Genomic DNA, 15,221 nt, shown 5'->3' on the forward strand with positions numbered 1-15,221 from the left:
CTGCTTTGTGACGTCGTCCGCGCGCCTGCTGTTGTATTCTGACGTCACCCGCGCTCCTTGCTGCTGCATTTTGACGTCATCCGCGCGCCTTCTGCTTTATGACGTCACCGCGCGAATTCGCGGAGCTCGCGCCGTCTTCGCGTGACGTCATGTGGGCCTCCTGACTCGTGACGTCACCCCGAGATTTTATTTCGCTTCGAGCAGCGACTGCGAGCTGCGAGTTGCAGGTGACAGCCTCGTCCCTGTGAGCGACGATCCTGAGGGGAGTGGATTGCGTGTGTGGAGTTGCGTGTATGGAGTGGATTGCGTGTGTGGAGTGGCGTGTGTAGAGTTGCCTGTGTGTGGAGTTGCCTGTGTGTGGAGTTGCCTGTGTGCAGTTGCGTGTGTGGAGTGGCGTGTGTGTGGAGTTGCCTGTGTGGAGTTGCCTGTGTGGAGTTGCCTGTGTGTGGAGTTGCCTGTGTGTGGAGTTGCCTGTTGTGGAGTTGCCTGTGTGTGAGTTGCCTGTGTGTGGAGTTGCCTGTGGGTGGAGGTTGCCTGTGTGAGTGCAGGTGTGAGTGGCGTGTGTGGAGTTGCCTGTGTGTGGAGTTGCCTGTGTGGAGTTGCGTGTGTGGAGTGGCGTGTGTGGAGTGGCGTGTGTGTGGAGTTGCCTGTGTGTGGAGTTGCCTGTGTGTGGAGTTGCGGTGTGGGAGTGGCCTGTGTGTGGAGTTGGCCTGTGTGTGGAGGTGCCTGTGTGTGGAGTTGCCTGTGTGTGGAGTTGCCTGTGTGTGGAGTTGCTGTGTGTGGAGTGCCTGTGTGTGGAGTTGCCTGTGTGTGGAGTTGCCTGTGTGTGAGTTGCCTGTGTGGGGAGTTGCCTGTTGTGTGGAGTTGCCTGTGTGTGGAGTTGCCTGTGTGTGGAGTTGCCTGTGTGTGGAGTTGCCTGTGTGTGGAGTTGCCTGTGTGTGGAGTTGCCTGTGTGTGGAGTTGCCTGTGTGTGGAGTTGCCTGTGTGTGGAGTTGCCTGTGTGTGGAGTTGCCTGTGTGTGGAGTTGCCTGTGTGTGGAGTTGCCTGTGTGTGGAGTTGCCTGTGTGTGGAGTTGCCTGTGTGTGGAGTTGCCTGTGTGTGGAGTTGCCTGTGTGTGGAGTTGCCTGTGTGGAGTTGCGTGTATGGAGTGGACTGCGTGTGTGGAGTGGCGTGGCGTGTGTGGAGTGGCGTGTGTAGAGTTGCCTGTGTGTGGAGTGGCCTGTGTAGAGTTGATTGCGTGTGTGTATGGAGTTGTTTGTAGAGTTGCGTGTGTGTGGAGTTGTTTGTAGACTTTGTGCGTGTGTGGAGTTATTGTGCACATAGCCTGGCACAAGCGCCGTGGTGACGTCACCGCCACTTAGTGGCTAATGGCGGCTGCTGTTGTTGTTGTGGTGGAGTCGCGTGTCTGTGTGTGGATGGGGCGAAACGGGCGCGCTCCGGAAGAGATGGACCGATGTTGGTTGCGGGAGGATGCGGAGCTGATGACCGGCACTGTATCAGCAGTGTCTAGAGCGGCCTCTGTGGAGGACGCTCACAACAACGAGCAGAGCGCGCTGCGGATAAAACGCAGATTGTCACTGTGGGGAATTGCAGTTGGTGCATCTGTCGGCCATCTCAGGCAAACCCATAGAACCAGCAGGGTCTGTTCTGTGACCTGCTCGCAGCGGGCCTGCGACACTTCACGTGGCCTCAAAGTGCACCTAGCCTGGCATAAGTGCCGCCGTGACATCATCGCCACTTAGTGGCTACCGCCAGCCGTTGCTGTGTTGGGGGGTGCCGCCGCTGCTCCGTGAGCGTTGCCTGCACCTTGATGTTGCTGCTGCTGCGTGCGGTGTGGAGATTGTGGATCGTCTCGTCTCGAGGACGCAGAAAGGAGGAGGAGACACGGGGGGTGGAGGCTTTGGAGCTGCTCGGCAGCCCAGGCTCGAGCCGCTCCGTTGCTTTCACAGACACGTGAGCGGCTCAGCCGTCGTTCTCCTCGGGCCCAACTCATTGTTAAGAGCCGGCTCACCCGAGCTGTCGCCGTCACTCGGAATCGAAATCTTTATTGATCCAGGTGAAATCCGATGAGCTATGAAGCTCCAAAATGGGACCTTTTTGCCAGCATTAAGTATGAAAAAATAAGAATAGATTTTTTTTACCGAGAAAGGTTTTACCCTTTCTGGCAATGAAGCAGGTGTTAAGATGTTCAAACACCAATTAGAAACCTTTTGCAAGGAATCAAGTCTGCATTAACCACACGTACTTGTGGTTTTTACTGTTCGCCTTTTCGCGTTCTCTGGTCTGACACTGGTGAGACTAGACTCTAAAGAAGGCTGTCTCTGGTGTAGGCCAATTAGTTTCAAAGACAATGCATATATCAGAACCTGTACAGTTTAATTTTGACTTAACGTTTGTAGTGAGTCCAACTGAGTCGCAGATGTCTTGGGAGCAACACTATTCAATAAGTCAACATAACATAACCTACACTTGGGTGTTGAATTCTCATGTAGCTGCGCGACGGCAGAACTATACACGGTTCGCTATCCCGGCCCGGGCCACAAGCTGGGTCCCGGACCGCGTGGCTAGAGGCTTCTTTTACCCGACGTGGATCTTCATCGCCAGCAACACGAAGAACCCCGGAGCCCCTCACGGGGCCCCCGTTATATCGGCCTGGGCTGGAACTGGCTCCGCCCCTCACCCCGCCACCTTCTAGATCTCTTGAGCTCTTTCCCGAAGGCTCCCCGAGAGCTCTTTTATACCATGTGACCGCCCAGCGGCCTCTGTCCACCGGTGGCCCTCCTCAAATATCATCCGGTCACGTGTTGGCAGGTCAACCAGCGTATCATGCCCCAATGTAACCCTGGCTGGCTGACACTCCCTCTCGCTCCCTCACCGGGAGCTCGCGCCGCACACTGTACGTGGTGCCTCCGTGCTGACCAGCCCCGCTAGGGCTGGTACTACGCCCAGTAAGCGGGCTACACATAATGCCAACACATCCGCCGTGGCTTCGTAAGCCCGGCACCACACAGTGACAATCACAGTCACTACATCACCCCCCCCCCCGCCGTAGCTTCCAGTCGTCTCGGATGCCAACCCCCCCCCCCCCCCGCAAGTAAGCAACCAACGTACAATTATACAGAACAAACAAGTGTGCTCCAACAATAACGCAATAAATTACCCAAACCCAACTGTACAATATATACACGGAGAGATAAAAGAAAAGATGAACCCAACAATCGCGTCGTACAAGATCCCCACAACATCTCCCACTCAGAACGTGTAACAGCGCCCGTGAGCTCGATGGCGAGCAGGATCGGCCAAATACTCGCCACGACTCATGCGAGCGCGACAGCCCATTACGGTGTGGGAGTGTGCAATGCGTAACGCTGGTCCTCCAGGCGAATTGGGCTCGACCGCCCTGGAAGGCCCGGGGGGAACAAGAAATCGACCCGACGAAGCCGGCTCCTCACGAAGAGCAGTAGGCCGGGTCGCCGGGTCCTTCACGTCCAGAGCACGTGAGGCCGACACGAGCGACCGCGTGCGAGGCATCAATCACGAGGCGCCTGGGGGTGGAACAGAAACACCTGAGGATCTGTGTCGGCAGACGCACGCCCCAGCTCGTCGGGCACACCCGACGCTCGGCCCTGCGATATAGAGATGATACAAACTCACAAGGCGCGATAAACGGCTTCAGACGAGAGGGGTGTACAAACCAGCTCCGCTTACCGAACCGAATCTGGACACACTGCGGCCGCATGATTCGAACCACATCAACCGGCCCCCTCCATGGTTGCAGCAATTTGGGAAATGTGCCGACTGGCACCTGCGGATAATGCAACCAGGCCTTGTCCCCCGGTGACCAATCGCACAGGGAAACACAGGCGCCTTTGAGCCTCTCGTTAGCCAACTATTTGGCACGAGAGTTAACATTGGCAGCTTCCCGCGCCTTGGAAAGTTTGGCGAGCGTGAACCGAATTGAATCAGATATTTTGGACACCTTCGGGGTGGGCGCGGCTTGTAACTGCACATCGATGGGAGGATCATACTCCCATACATAAAAAAGGGAGAGTAGCCGGTGGACGCATAAGGGGCCATCCTATAAGTGACAAGAACCGCAGGAATATGCAAATCGCAATTGACCTGTGACACGCTAACCAAGTGACTCAACATGGAGGTCAGAGTCCGGTGTAGGCGTTCGACCATGCCATCCATTTGCAGGTGGTACGGCAACGTGCATACCTTTTTCATCCCCAGCAAATTGCACATGTCACACAGCAGCTTGGACGATTTTTTTTGCCTTGATCCGTCAAGAGGCGCTCGGGGGCACCCTTATCCAGAACATCGCTATTGAGGAATGCCTCGGTAATAGTCACCCCCGATTGATTCAGGAGCGACCAGGCCATAGGCCAGCGTGAGAAATACTCAACGCCCACAAGCAAGTACCTATTTCCACGCGCGGAAGCAGGAAACGTCCCGAGAATATCAAGCGCAACAATTTCATTTACACGCAACACTTGGATGGATTTAAATGGAGGGCAACAGGATCTCGCTGGCGGCTTCTGCTGGGCACTTTGCACGCAGCCCTTAAGCAGATCCTCGACGTCGGAGGCCATGGCTGGCCAATAAAAATCCAATTTAAGAGTGGCCCACGTCTTTTGCACTCCGAGGTGCAACAACCGTTTATGCACAGCCCAAACAACTTCGCCACGCAGGGCAGTAGGGACAACAATAGCATAACAGTGCAATCCTCTGGCCCAGCGCACCTTGAAATGTCGCCCGTACAATTACGGCCGATATTGTTGCACAAAAACGACAATGGCGAATAGCTCCCGGCGCGTTTCGCAGTACTGCTGCTCGGCCTGAGACAGCACTCTGCTGCCATACGCGACCACGTGCTCCACGCCATTAACGACTTGGGATACCACCGCACCAATGCCGGTATTACTGGTGTCCGTGTCCAAAACGAACGGCAACGAAAAGTCGGGATAACGCAGGGGAGGGGCGTTACGAATAAAGTGGAACGCAGCTTCCTCCTCCCAATGAAATTTTTGTCCCTTAACTGTCAAGGCGTGGAGAGGTTTTGCTATAGATGCGAACCCCACTACAAATCGTCAATAATAAGATCAAAGCGGATAAAACTGCACACCTCGCTGGCCGAGGTGGGGGTCGACCACATCTGAACGCGATTCCCGATTCGCTGATTATATGGCCCAAGTATCAAACAGATTTTTGGAGTAGGTGACATTTTTGGGGCTTGAATTTAAGGTCGGCCGCACGCATCTTAACGAGAACAGCCCGCAGGCGATCCAAATGCTCATCGAACGTGCGACCGAAAACAATGACGTCATCCAAGTAGATTAGGCACGAATTCCACTGGAGGCCCACCAAAACCAATTCGCTGAAAGGTGGCCGGCGTGGAGTGGAGCCCCATTGGAAGCCAGTTAAACTCGAACAACCCCTGTGGTGTTCGAAAAGCCGCCTTGGGCCTTGAGGCCTCGTCAAGCGGCAACTGCCAAAAGCGCGACAAAAGGTCAAGGGTGGAAAAGCACTGCGCGCCCGCCAGAGCGTCCAATGAATCGTCCATACGAAGAAAGGGGTATGCATCCGTAACAGAAACCTTGTTAAGCTTGCGGAAATCGACACAAAACCACTGCCATTGTGCTTCTTAACAAGGACGATTGGAGCACCCCATGGACTGGTGGATGGCGAGATGATATCTGCGGCCAACATCTCATCAACCGCCGCCTGAACGTGTTAATTCTTGGCCGGACTCGGGCAGTAAGGATTCTGCCGAATGGGGCCGGCATTTCCCGAATTTACTTTTACTAAAAATGTCCGAAATCTCCCGCAGAAGCGCTCGCAGATTCCCCATTTGTCCCATGGACAAATCGCCGTATTCCGAGCAGAGCCTATCCAGCCCTCATCCCGAGGTCCATGAGCCCGAACGCTGACCCCGATATTTCCCACGACATTCGCCTCCGGACATGCCGGAACCCTCCTGAATGACCGTAGTGTCTGACCCGGCATTAAGGACTTGGATAAATGGTGCCTGGTTCCGGGAGACCAGCGTCTGAGCCGCTACGAGTGACATCCCCCGACTAAGCTTATTTGAGGGACCCAACACAATACCGTCCCCCACAGCGCGCGCATCGAGCGGTTTACGCAATCGAAGGGGCACCAAAATTTGCGCGCCGTTCGGCACGCAAGCGCTTGCACCGTGGTGTTAGCAGAATACATGCGGGTCGGAGATGGGAGAAATGCCATTCGCCGTCCCGACGGCAATTCCAAACAGCCCTGGTCCATACAAATTTTCAGAGGCATTTTGCCGAGAAAATCAGTCCCCAGCGAGCACGGAATAGCCAGGGCTGTAGAAACCAAAACATGGCCCGACAATGTGACATCGGCAATGTGCAACGCAACAGCAATCCGACCGATTATCCCCAATGATCCGTCGTTGGCGGCGAAACACGGAGCATCCAACGGCTCCAAAGTCTGACACCGGGGGGGGGCAAAATATTGTAAATGAGGTCGGAAATAATGGTTGAAGACGCGTCGGTGTCAACAAGCATGCAAATTTCAACCCCCTCAATGAACCCAAGCACAGCCAACGACCCCGCGGTTGCCGCAACCACTCGATGTGCCAGCTCCAAACCACTGATCCGGTGCATGTTCGCGACGCGCGAACATGCACCGAAACCGCGTGCAACCCCTATGCAAATCAGACCCCACCGATGGGTGAAGTGAACCCCGGGGCCGAGTGTGAGGTGTGCCGCTACACGCCTTAGAGAGCTGGGAGTCGTGGGAAGGTGGATGTCTGAGGGGCTGCCGTCGAGGAACCCGGCAGCCCCATTGAACGTGCCCCGGTAGGTCGCAGTTGTAGCAGGTGACCAGTCCACTGCTGGACTGGGACGATGCAGACCTCGCCCGCCGCTGGTTGTCCCGCCGCTCCGCTGATGCAGCGAGCACGCGGGAGCAGGCTTCTCGTTGCAGGGTCTGCTGCGCCTGTATGCACCTGGCGATCTTGAGCGAATACACATCCCCATCCTCGGCGGGGAGCACAGTATGGAGGTCTTTGGCGAGTCCCAACATCTTCTCGAGGACCAAGGCGTCAAGGCTGTTGTGGTCCATTTTCGGGAACGTGGCCTTCGCCAGCGGCAAGAGCGCACTTCGGTAGGCCAGAGCCGACTCACCATCCTCTTTCCGGCTCACGGCGAACTTCTGGCGGCTGTTCAGCGGAGGCTTGAAAACTGCGGCCATTTGGTCAAACCCCTACATGAGGGTGGACCTCTCGGACAGCGGATTGGCGAGGAACGCCGCCAAGGCATCATCGCCGAGGGCGGTGGGCAGCGGCGATTGCGTTGCCGCCTTCTGTGAAATGGCGGCTGAGTCGCCCCGTCCGGACAACTCCGCCGCTCCCTCCTTCGCCGTCGAGGGCAGGGACCGCATCTCAATGAGGAGCGAGGACGCCGCTTGGAGGAGGTCAACTAGACGGCTGTGCGCGTCCCTGACGAGCTCCTCCGACGAAGGCGAGGCGCCGCGCGCCCCGACTGCAGCGTCTCCGCTCCATCCTCGGCGGCCGTGTGCGGAATCAGCTCCTCATCGTCTTCGTCGTCCGACGCCTGTACACGAACTCTGCGACGTGTAGACATGACTTGTCTACCGCTAGCTACAGTTTAGCAAGTTGGCCACTTCCGACACCAGTTGGTGTGAGTCCAACTGAGTCGCCGACTTTGTCTTGGGAGCAACACTATTTATTCAATAAGTCAACATAACATAACAACCTACACTTGGGTGTTGAATGCCCATCTAGCCACGCTACGGCAAAACTCGACACGGTTCGCTATTCCGGCCCGAACCACAAGCTTGGTGCTGGACCGCATGGCTAGAAGCTTCTTTTACCCGACATGGATCACCAGCAACAAGAAGAACCCTGAGTCCCTCACGGGGCCCCTCGTTATATCGGGCTGGGCTGGGGCTGGCTCCGCCCCTCGCTCCGCCCACCTAGATTTCTTGAGCTCTTTCCCGAAGGCTCCCCGAGAGGCTCTTTTATACCACGTGACCGCCCAGCAGCCCCTGTCCCTCGGTGGCCCCCCTCCAATATCATCCGGTCACGTGTCGGCAGGTCAACCAGCGTATCATGCCCCAACGTAACCCTGGCTGGCTGACACTCCCTCTCGCTCCCTCACTGGGAGCCCGCACCGCACACTGTATGTGGTGCCTCCGCGCTGACCAGCGCTCACCCAAGCCCCGCTAGGGCTGGTACTACGCCCAGTAAATTATGGAATGCCAATACGCTCACCAAGCTTAAAAGCCAGGTTACAGTCTACATTATAGAATGCCAGGACGCTCACCGAGGTTAAGAACCAGGCGCCAGTCTACATTATAGACTGCCAGTAAACTCACCCAGCTTAATAACAATTACTACAGTCTACACTAGACTGCCAGTATATTCACCAAACTTGATAACCAGGCTATAGTCTATATTATAGACTGCCAGTACACTCACTCCGATTAAGAACCAGGCTACAGTCTACATGAATGTCTTTTTTATTATTTCATTTTTTTTATTCACTTTTTATTATTATTTTTCTATCAACGTGACTTTACCGAAAGAACCAAAGAATATGAATTCCTGCAGTCACGAAAGTTTTAAGTAAAAATTTTACCAGGTTACAGTCTACATCTGTGTTTTTGTGTTTTTTTTTATATATTTTTTATTCACTCTATTTTTATTATTATTTTTATATCTACGTGACTTTACAGAAAGAACCAAAGAACATGTACAGTTTGTTGGCATGTTTACAGCAAGTACGTGTGGTTAATGCAGACTGGATTCCTTGCAAAAGGTTTCTATTTGGTGTTTGAACATCTTAACACCTGTTTCATTGCCAGAAAGGGTAAAACCTATTCTTATTTTTTTAATAAGCTATTACGCTCTTTTTCTAGTAGCTTCAGTGAGAGGAGAGAGCCGCTGTTATTGGGGCTGGATTGCTGAGTGGTGCTGTCTCCACTCAATTCTGGCTCTGCTCGCATTTTCCAGCAGCAGTTATTGCTGCACGACCTTGCCATGCAAGAGCAAGTCCCCTGATATCTCTCGAGCTTTCTTTTGTTAAGCAGGGTTGGAGTCTGGAAAGTAAAAAAGTACATAGTTGCATAAGCAACTATGCCTTGCTGATAAGTGTCTAAATACCACAGGAAGTGTTGCACAATTCTCAGTGGAACTGCAGTATTAACCTGTAAAGTTAAGTTCTCTGCTATATCATTGATCCCTCTTACACGGTCTTCTTCTTGTGATGCATTTGCTTGTTGAGACAGTGTTTTTTGCCATGACACAGGAATGTAATCGGGACTTTGTGTTTTTGTTTGTTTGTAATACATTCTGTAGTTTGGAAAAATCAATGACACAGGTGAAAAATTATACCACTAAAATTATATACCAGAACATATGTTCATAATGTTATTTTCTAACTGCAAATGCATTTATGAGGCAGTGGGTGAGGAGCAGGAGAGAGATTGCAAGTGGAGTGAATTTTTATTTGTCAACTGCGAATTGGAAACCCAGTGCACGTCACGTTTGTGTTAGCACAAGCATATGTTGAACTTCTTTCGCACCATACCCAGCCAACTGCGCTAATCGGAGGTGTGGGGAAGGACAACAAACTAAACACAAAAATCTGTTCTAAAGAAATGAGTTTTCAATATAGATTTCAAAGTGCATAGCTCCAGTTGCTTTTTAATATCAGAAATAATAGCATTTCAAGCCGCCACATGCATCTGAAAGTTCACGATGCAGTGACCGTCTTTATTCGATGGTTAGCCAAAAGCCGCTGCTGCGAGGATGACCAAAGTTTGCATGTTGGTTTATGCTCCTTGACGAGATCAGCAAGGTATTGTGGTTCATATGTTGAAAGTTGTGGTTCATTTGTGGCAGGATACATATGACATGCATCCTTTCTCAAAGTACAGAGAATCGGCTAGCCATTTCAACCCACTCGGGGTAGTGAACAACAGTCCTGCTCTCGCAGGATGATGCATGCGAGTGGTACAGAATCTGAGACACTTGACCCTTGCACCCATAAACCATCTATCGTCAATTGTGCAACCATGGTTGGCGATACGCTAATACCATCAAGCTGTAGGGTAGCCCAATTCCTATTGGAAATTATAAATCCCGAATGTTGCCCATGAGGTTGCTTGAACAAATATGCATTGTGTGGTTAATATCAACACAATTATAATTTTAAAGGTTAAATGCATCTCCCCGATACATCAGAATCAAAAAATATTTTTTTTATACTGGAGGAATCCGATGAGCTATGAAACTCCCTTTCACAGATGTCCAATTGGGGCGGGTAAGAACGTTAACAACAACAAACAGTACATAAACATGATAGTAATGAAAAGTACAGTATAAGAAAGGTAAACAAATCACCAAACACATACAAATAAAACTAAACCATCCTACCAGGCATAATATATATCACTCAAGTAATTGGACCCTTAGCCTAACATGCAGTTGATATTTGGACATTTTCCTAAGTTAATTGTTTCACGAAAAAATGACATTCAGTAAAAATGCTAAGTTTTTTTTCTGTCACAGGGGTAGAACGAAAATCGTTAAACAAGCTATCAGATGTAATTGCTGATGCATTCGTATGACTAATGGCACAAGCGTGTGGGGGCATGCGTGAATAGTGATCACTAGCATTGTCAAACGCCAAACCGGTAACCACTTTCATAAGTCAGAACCGGTGATCGCTGTTATAATCTGTTACCGGTTATGAAAATCAGAACCAGAAACGTTTTCAATAGAATTGTGGTAATAAATGCACCGATTGGCAACGCGAACACACGAACGACACGGAAGGCCCATACTTTACCTCACCACATGCATCCTGCCGATCGGCTGTGGTGTACACGTTTGTACTGCTGTTGGGCAGACAGAGGTTGTGGGGTGCTGGATTTAAGAAACTTGCACCCAGTTTGAACGGCTGCGCCAAGAGATGCTATTCAACCGTGACCTCTGACCATTACTCCAATTTGGCAGCAGCTATCGCTGCTCAGTTAAAAAGTTTAACATGTTATATGTTCATTGCTCTAGACATTTACAGTATACATGTGCGGCAAATTATGAATAACCAGTTGCTAAATGTATTTTTTCTCATGCGGTTGCTGGCTATGCGAATAAACTCGTTTTAACAATGCTAGTAATTACACTCCAGAAAGTGACAGCTGTACTCTATAGTTGGTAGTGATTTATTTATTTAGTATTGAGTCACCTGGAAAAGATGTGACCTACATTTCACCCTGCAACCGGAGAGCAAATTATCGCTCAAACAATGAACAAATGACATGTCAGAACCCACAAGTAAAAATGTATATACTGTTAAGAAGAAGACTTACAATTGCATTTTATTTTACTTAAAATCTGGTTTCAGCACTTGCCCACTTACAGTGCACGCTGTACAGTGGTGGCTGTAGCATTTCCACTGTAAAATACTATTGCCCAGTCACATGGAACACCTTACATTAATTTCCCGCTTCGTTCTTACCCTTAACCATCATTTACCTTAAGCATTATACCGACACCTAAGTGAGAGGAAAGCTCAAAAGATTGTTCAGGGATTTTATCCAAAATGTCTTCCCCTTGAGTGTATTGCATAACTGCAGTAAAATGTTTAAGGTTTTTGTTGAGTTCTATGAAATAGAAAAATTACGTTAAATGTCATTGAAGCCAGGCTGAAGTCCATTGTGGGAAATATGTATGTACGTATGTTAAATTTCTTTCACATTTAAGGAGAGATCATGGGCCTAGAACCCTTGCTGCAAGTTGGCAGTGTACACCAAAAGCCTCTGAAATCAAGAAGCATTGGTGGTATCGACGGAGGTGAAGAGTAGGGCAACCAACAGAATGATGATGTATGTATGTTGAACTTCTAACGCACCGTACGTAGCCAACCGTGCTAATCGAAAGTGTGGAGGAAGGACAACAAACTAAACACAAATAGCAGTTCTAAAGAAATTAATTTGTCAATCTAGATTTAAAGATGCATAGCTTCAGTGGCTTCCTAATATCGGACTAAAGAACGTTCCAGACGGCCGCAGAAGTGCATCTGAAAGCGTGCGATGTTTAGCAAAAATCTGCTGCGAGGATGACTGAAAAAATATGGTTGACTAAACATTGGGATCAAAGCAACCTCTGCAAACTCCTCATGGGCAATTATCAGCTAGACTGAATTCCTGTAGAAAATTCGACTGCATTTACTGCAGTTAATTGGATTTGCCATTAGCAACAAATAAAATGACACAACTTGAATACTATAAATCAAAGGTATCATAGGAGATGTAAGTTTGCTACGCTAATTTCCAAGACCACGGCTGGTTTTCTTGGTTATCGTAGCTCTGAATGGCAGCTATTGGCTGTCAATGATTGATGGTTTTTACCCAATTTGGGTCAAAAGTCGCTGTCAAATCTAGCGTGGGGCTCACCTGCAGCACAGCATATGCTCAATACTGGGCAAACTCTGGGGTGAGGTGCCCTGTATATTCATTCTCAATCAAAACCCCATTATTTCCATGAAGGCCAAATTTAACCCACATACAGCTTGTAATGTTATTTTTGAGTGTTAAAAAAAATGTATTTTAAGGTATGAAGTAGCTTTCAAAAATATACCACAACTTACTTGGTCTGATAAAATTTAAAGACCATTCACAATCCAGTGCTTTTGGAACCAGAAGTCATGAAAGAGTTCGAATCTTGCAATTCGTGGAGGAAATGTGTGCACATCTCTCCAGAATAAAATTCATATAGTCCAGTAATTGTGTAGAGGAGAGATATATGCGGTGCGCGCAGTTAAGTGGGTGCAACTGAGGACAAACAGGTGTGCGTGTTGCAACATGAGGTTTGCACCGGAGAAGCGGGTGCAAACGAGGTCGAACAGGTGGGAACGTTGAGGCTGGAGGTTGGCGTCGGGGTGATGATAAGGGATTAATGAGGACACAGGCGCCGGGCAGGCGGCGGCTTAAGGGGAAGCACGCGAGGACTCGGAATGAGCAGGGGGATATAAGCTGGAGTGTGCATGCGCGGAGTTGAGTTGCCCGGGAACCAAGAGTGAAGACATCTCGCCACTGCCGCTCAAGCCGTCAACAAAGCCTCAACCCTCACCGTCGCCGGGCGGGTGTTGGCTGAACCCCCCCACCCGGGACAGACGGGTGAGCGGGTATGGGGCAACATAAGTGAGGGCAGCGGTGGAGATGCAGAGTTCTAAGAGCTGCTGTGTGCAGAGTCGCTGAGTGCGGAGTTGTTGTGTGCAGAGCCGCTGAGCACGGAGTTGCTGTGCGCAAAGTTGCCGAGTGCGGAGTTGCTGTGTGCAGAGTGGCTGAGTGCAGGATAGGTGAGGTGCAGAATAGGTGAGAGCGGAGAGAAGTCAAGTGTATGTGACAGTAAAGATAGATATAGTAGTGCCTACAACTTGCGCGTGAACAGGAGTAATAAAGTGTAAGCAGGTGACTTGTTACTACGTGTCGGTGTGAGTAATTTTTGAAGACACTACAATTGGACCAACGCGGATGAAGAGGAGGGAGTTCTCAGCTCTGCCTTTCGCTTTATGACACAGAGAGCCAACGATAGTGTGTGTTGGAATGTTTTTGGAAAATTGAACTTGACGATGAAATCCAATGCTGTTGAAAAATGTAAATCTCCAGGCCAGGCAGTTGAAATATTGGGGTGAGTTTATCATATCCACCTTAACCTGTCTAGCGATTTATACTGTTAATTGAGTGGAAGCTCTGGTTTGTGGTGGGGTAAAGTGTGGGTACGCCCACCTTTTCCGAGTCGTCTCTCGCGGAGGCCCAGCCTAGCAGCGGCGTGAGTGAGCAACGAGTGCACAATACCACCACGTGGTAATTTAGGCCACCGTGCTGTTCGCATGTGCCAATGGGGGCGTTCATCACTAAATACAGTCAACCATCAATTATCCGGCGGCTTCGGGGGGAAGAGGGGCGTCGGAGTTTCAAAAACGCTGGATAATCACATTATTTTAAATAGCCTGTGTTTGCACATTATTGCATAACATGTTTTAGGTGTTGTGTTTTTAAAAAAATGTGTTTACTCTGAAATTGGCATAAATAATCATACAAATAGACAAAAATAAATATCCTGTATCAAGGTACTGTATTTACTGTACCGTACTTACCACTTTAATCTCGAAGACTCTGCATGGCGTGATGTACTGTACCTACTATGCTGTTTCAACAACATGATGGGTCCAAAGGCTGTACCAGTCACTGGACTGGTACAGCCTTTGGAGCGGTTTTGCTGGATAGGTCCAGGACCGCCGGATAAATTTGGAAGCTGGATAATCACGTGCCCGATCATAGAAGATCGATTGTATTCCATTGGAAACGGTTACCGATTACTGACTTTGAGAACTGGCCATTTATTGCGAAAATGGTTACCGGTTTGCTGGCTATTTAAACAACCCTGATTTTTATATGGTCTGCGAAGCATGCGTCGTGCAAGTCATAGCAAAGCAACGTTTAGTTCTCAGAACAGAATAAGCCGAATTGAGTGAACAAACATTTGATACGCTGGTTGTTTATGTGTGTGCAGTCATTGTTGGCCAGTCTGAGACCAGCACCTCACAACGCTTTGGGACCCCCCCCCCCCCCCACCTGGGTTAATCAGGGTGGTGGTGACCCCAGGTTTCAAATTCAGCAATGCAGCATGGACACCTTGATGCTGCGGCCCCTAGGCCACACGGCCCCATAGGCCACACGGCCACCTGACAGCCTCGCTGAGTCTCAATACCTTTTTTTTCGGAGAGTCCTGCCGTTTTATTTGAAATTTTGTTTTGCAGTAGTGCACATATTGCTAAGTTTCCCAATGAGATCATTTGCGAGAAGTTTTTAAAACAATGCCAGTTTCAACCGTGACGTCAGCACAGAATGGCCTGCTGTCCTTCAAATGACATCCCGGGATCTTTGACGTCCACTGCAAAGCAGAAAATGTCTATTTTAGTCTTAATGCACACCGCAGTAATAATCAGGGCGGCCTGTTGGATTTGAACTGCGAACCTTCGCCACGAGCAGCGAACGAGCTACCACCGTGCTGTGCCACTACATTTGTGGCACTAATGGTGCATTGCATCACCCAAGTTTCAGTGTAAAAAAACAGTGGTCAATCTCAGAAGGCTTGTGGTGAAACCATTAGTTACAAAGATATCACACTGGCATGGTCA

The 15,221-nt window shown here is 50.0% G+C and overlaps 1 protein-coding gene across 3 annotated transcripts in view; it reads left to right on the forward strand.

Annotated features, from left to right (window-relative positions):
• Positions 1 to 121: 121 nt before the first annotated feature.
• Positions 122 to 15,221, forward strand: part of DHRS1 (dehydrogenase/reductase 1) — a 30,374-nt gene continuing 15,274 nt past the window's right edge. Inside the window, exon 1 of one of the 3 annotated variants that reach the window (XM_061565519.1) lies at positions 122 to 227. The gene's annotated coding sequence lies outside the window, so the exon portion shown is untranslated. Of the gene's footprint in view, positions 245 to 13,172; positions 13,195 to 15,221 lie in introns of those variants that run through there. The other 2 variants (XM_061565520.1, XM_061565518.1) reach the window with 2 other exon arrangements.

Source organism: Lethenteron reissneri, chromosome 35, assembly GCF_015708825.2.
Source record: "Lethenteron reissneri isolate LAM-NWPU_2019-01 chromosome 35, ASM1570882v1, whole genome shotgun sequence".
NCBI lineage: Eukaryota > Metazoa > Chordata > Hyperoartia > Petromyzontiformes > Petromyzontidae > Lethenteron > Lethenteron reissneri.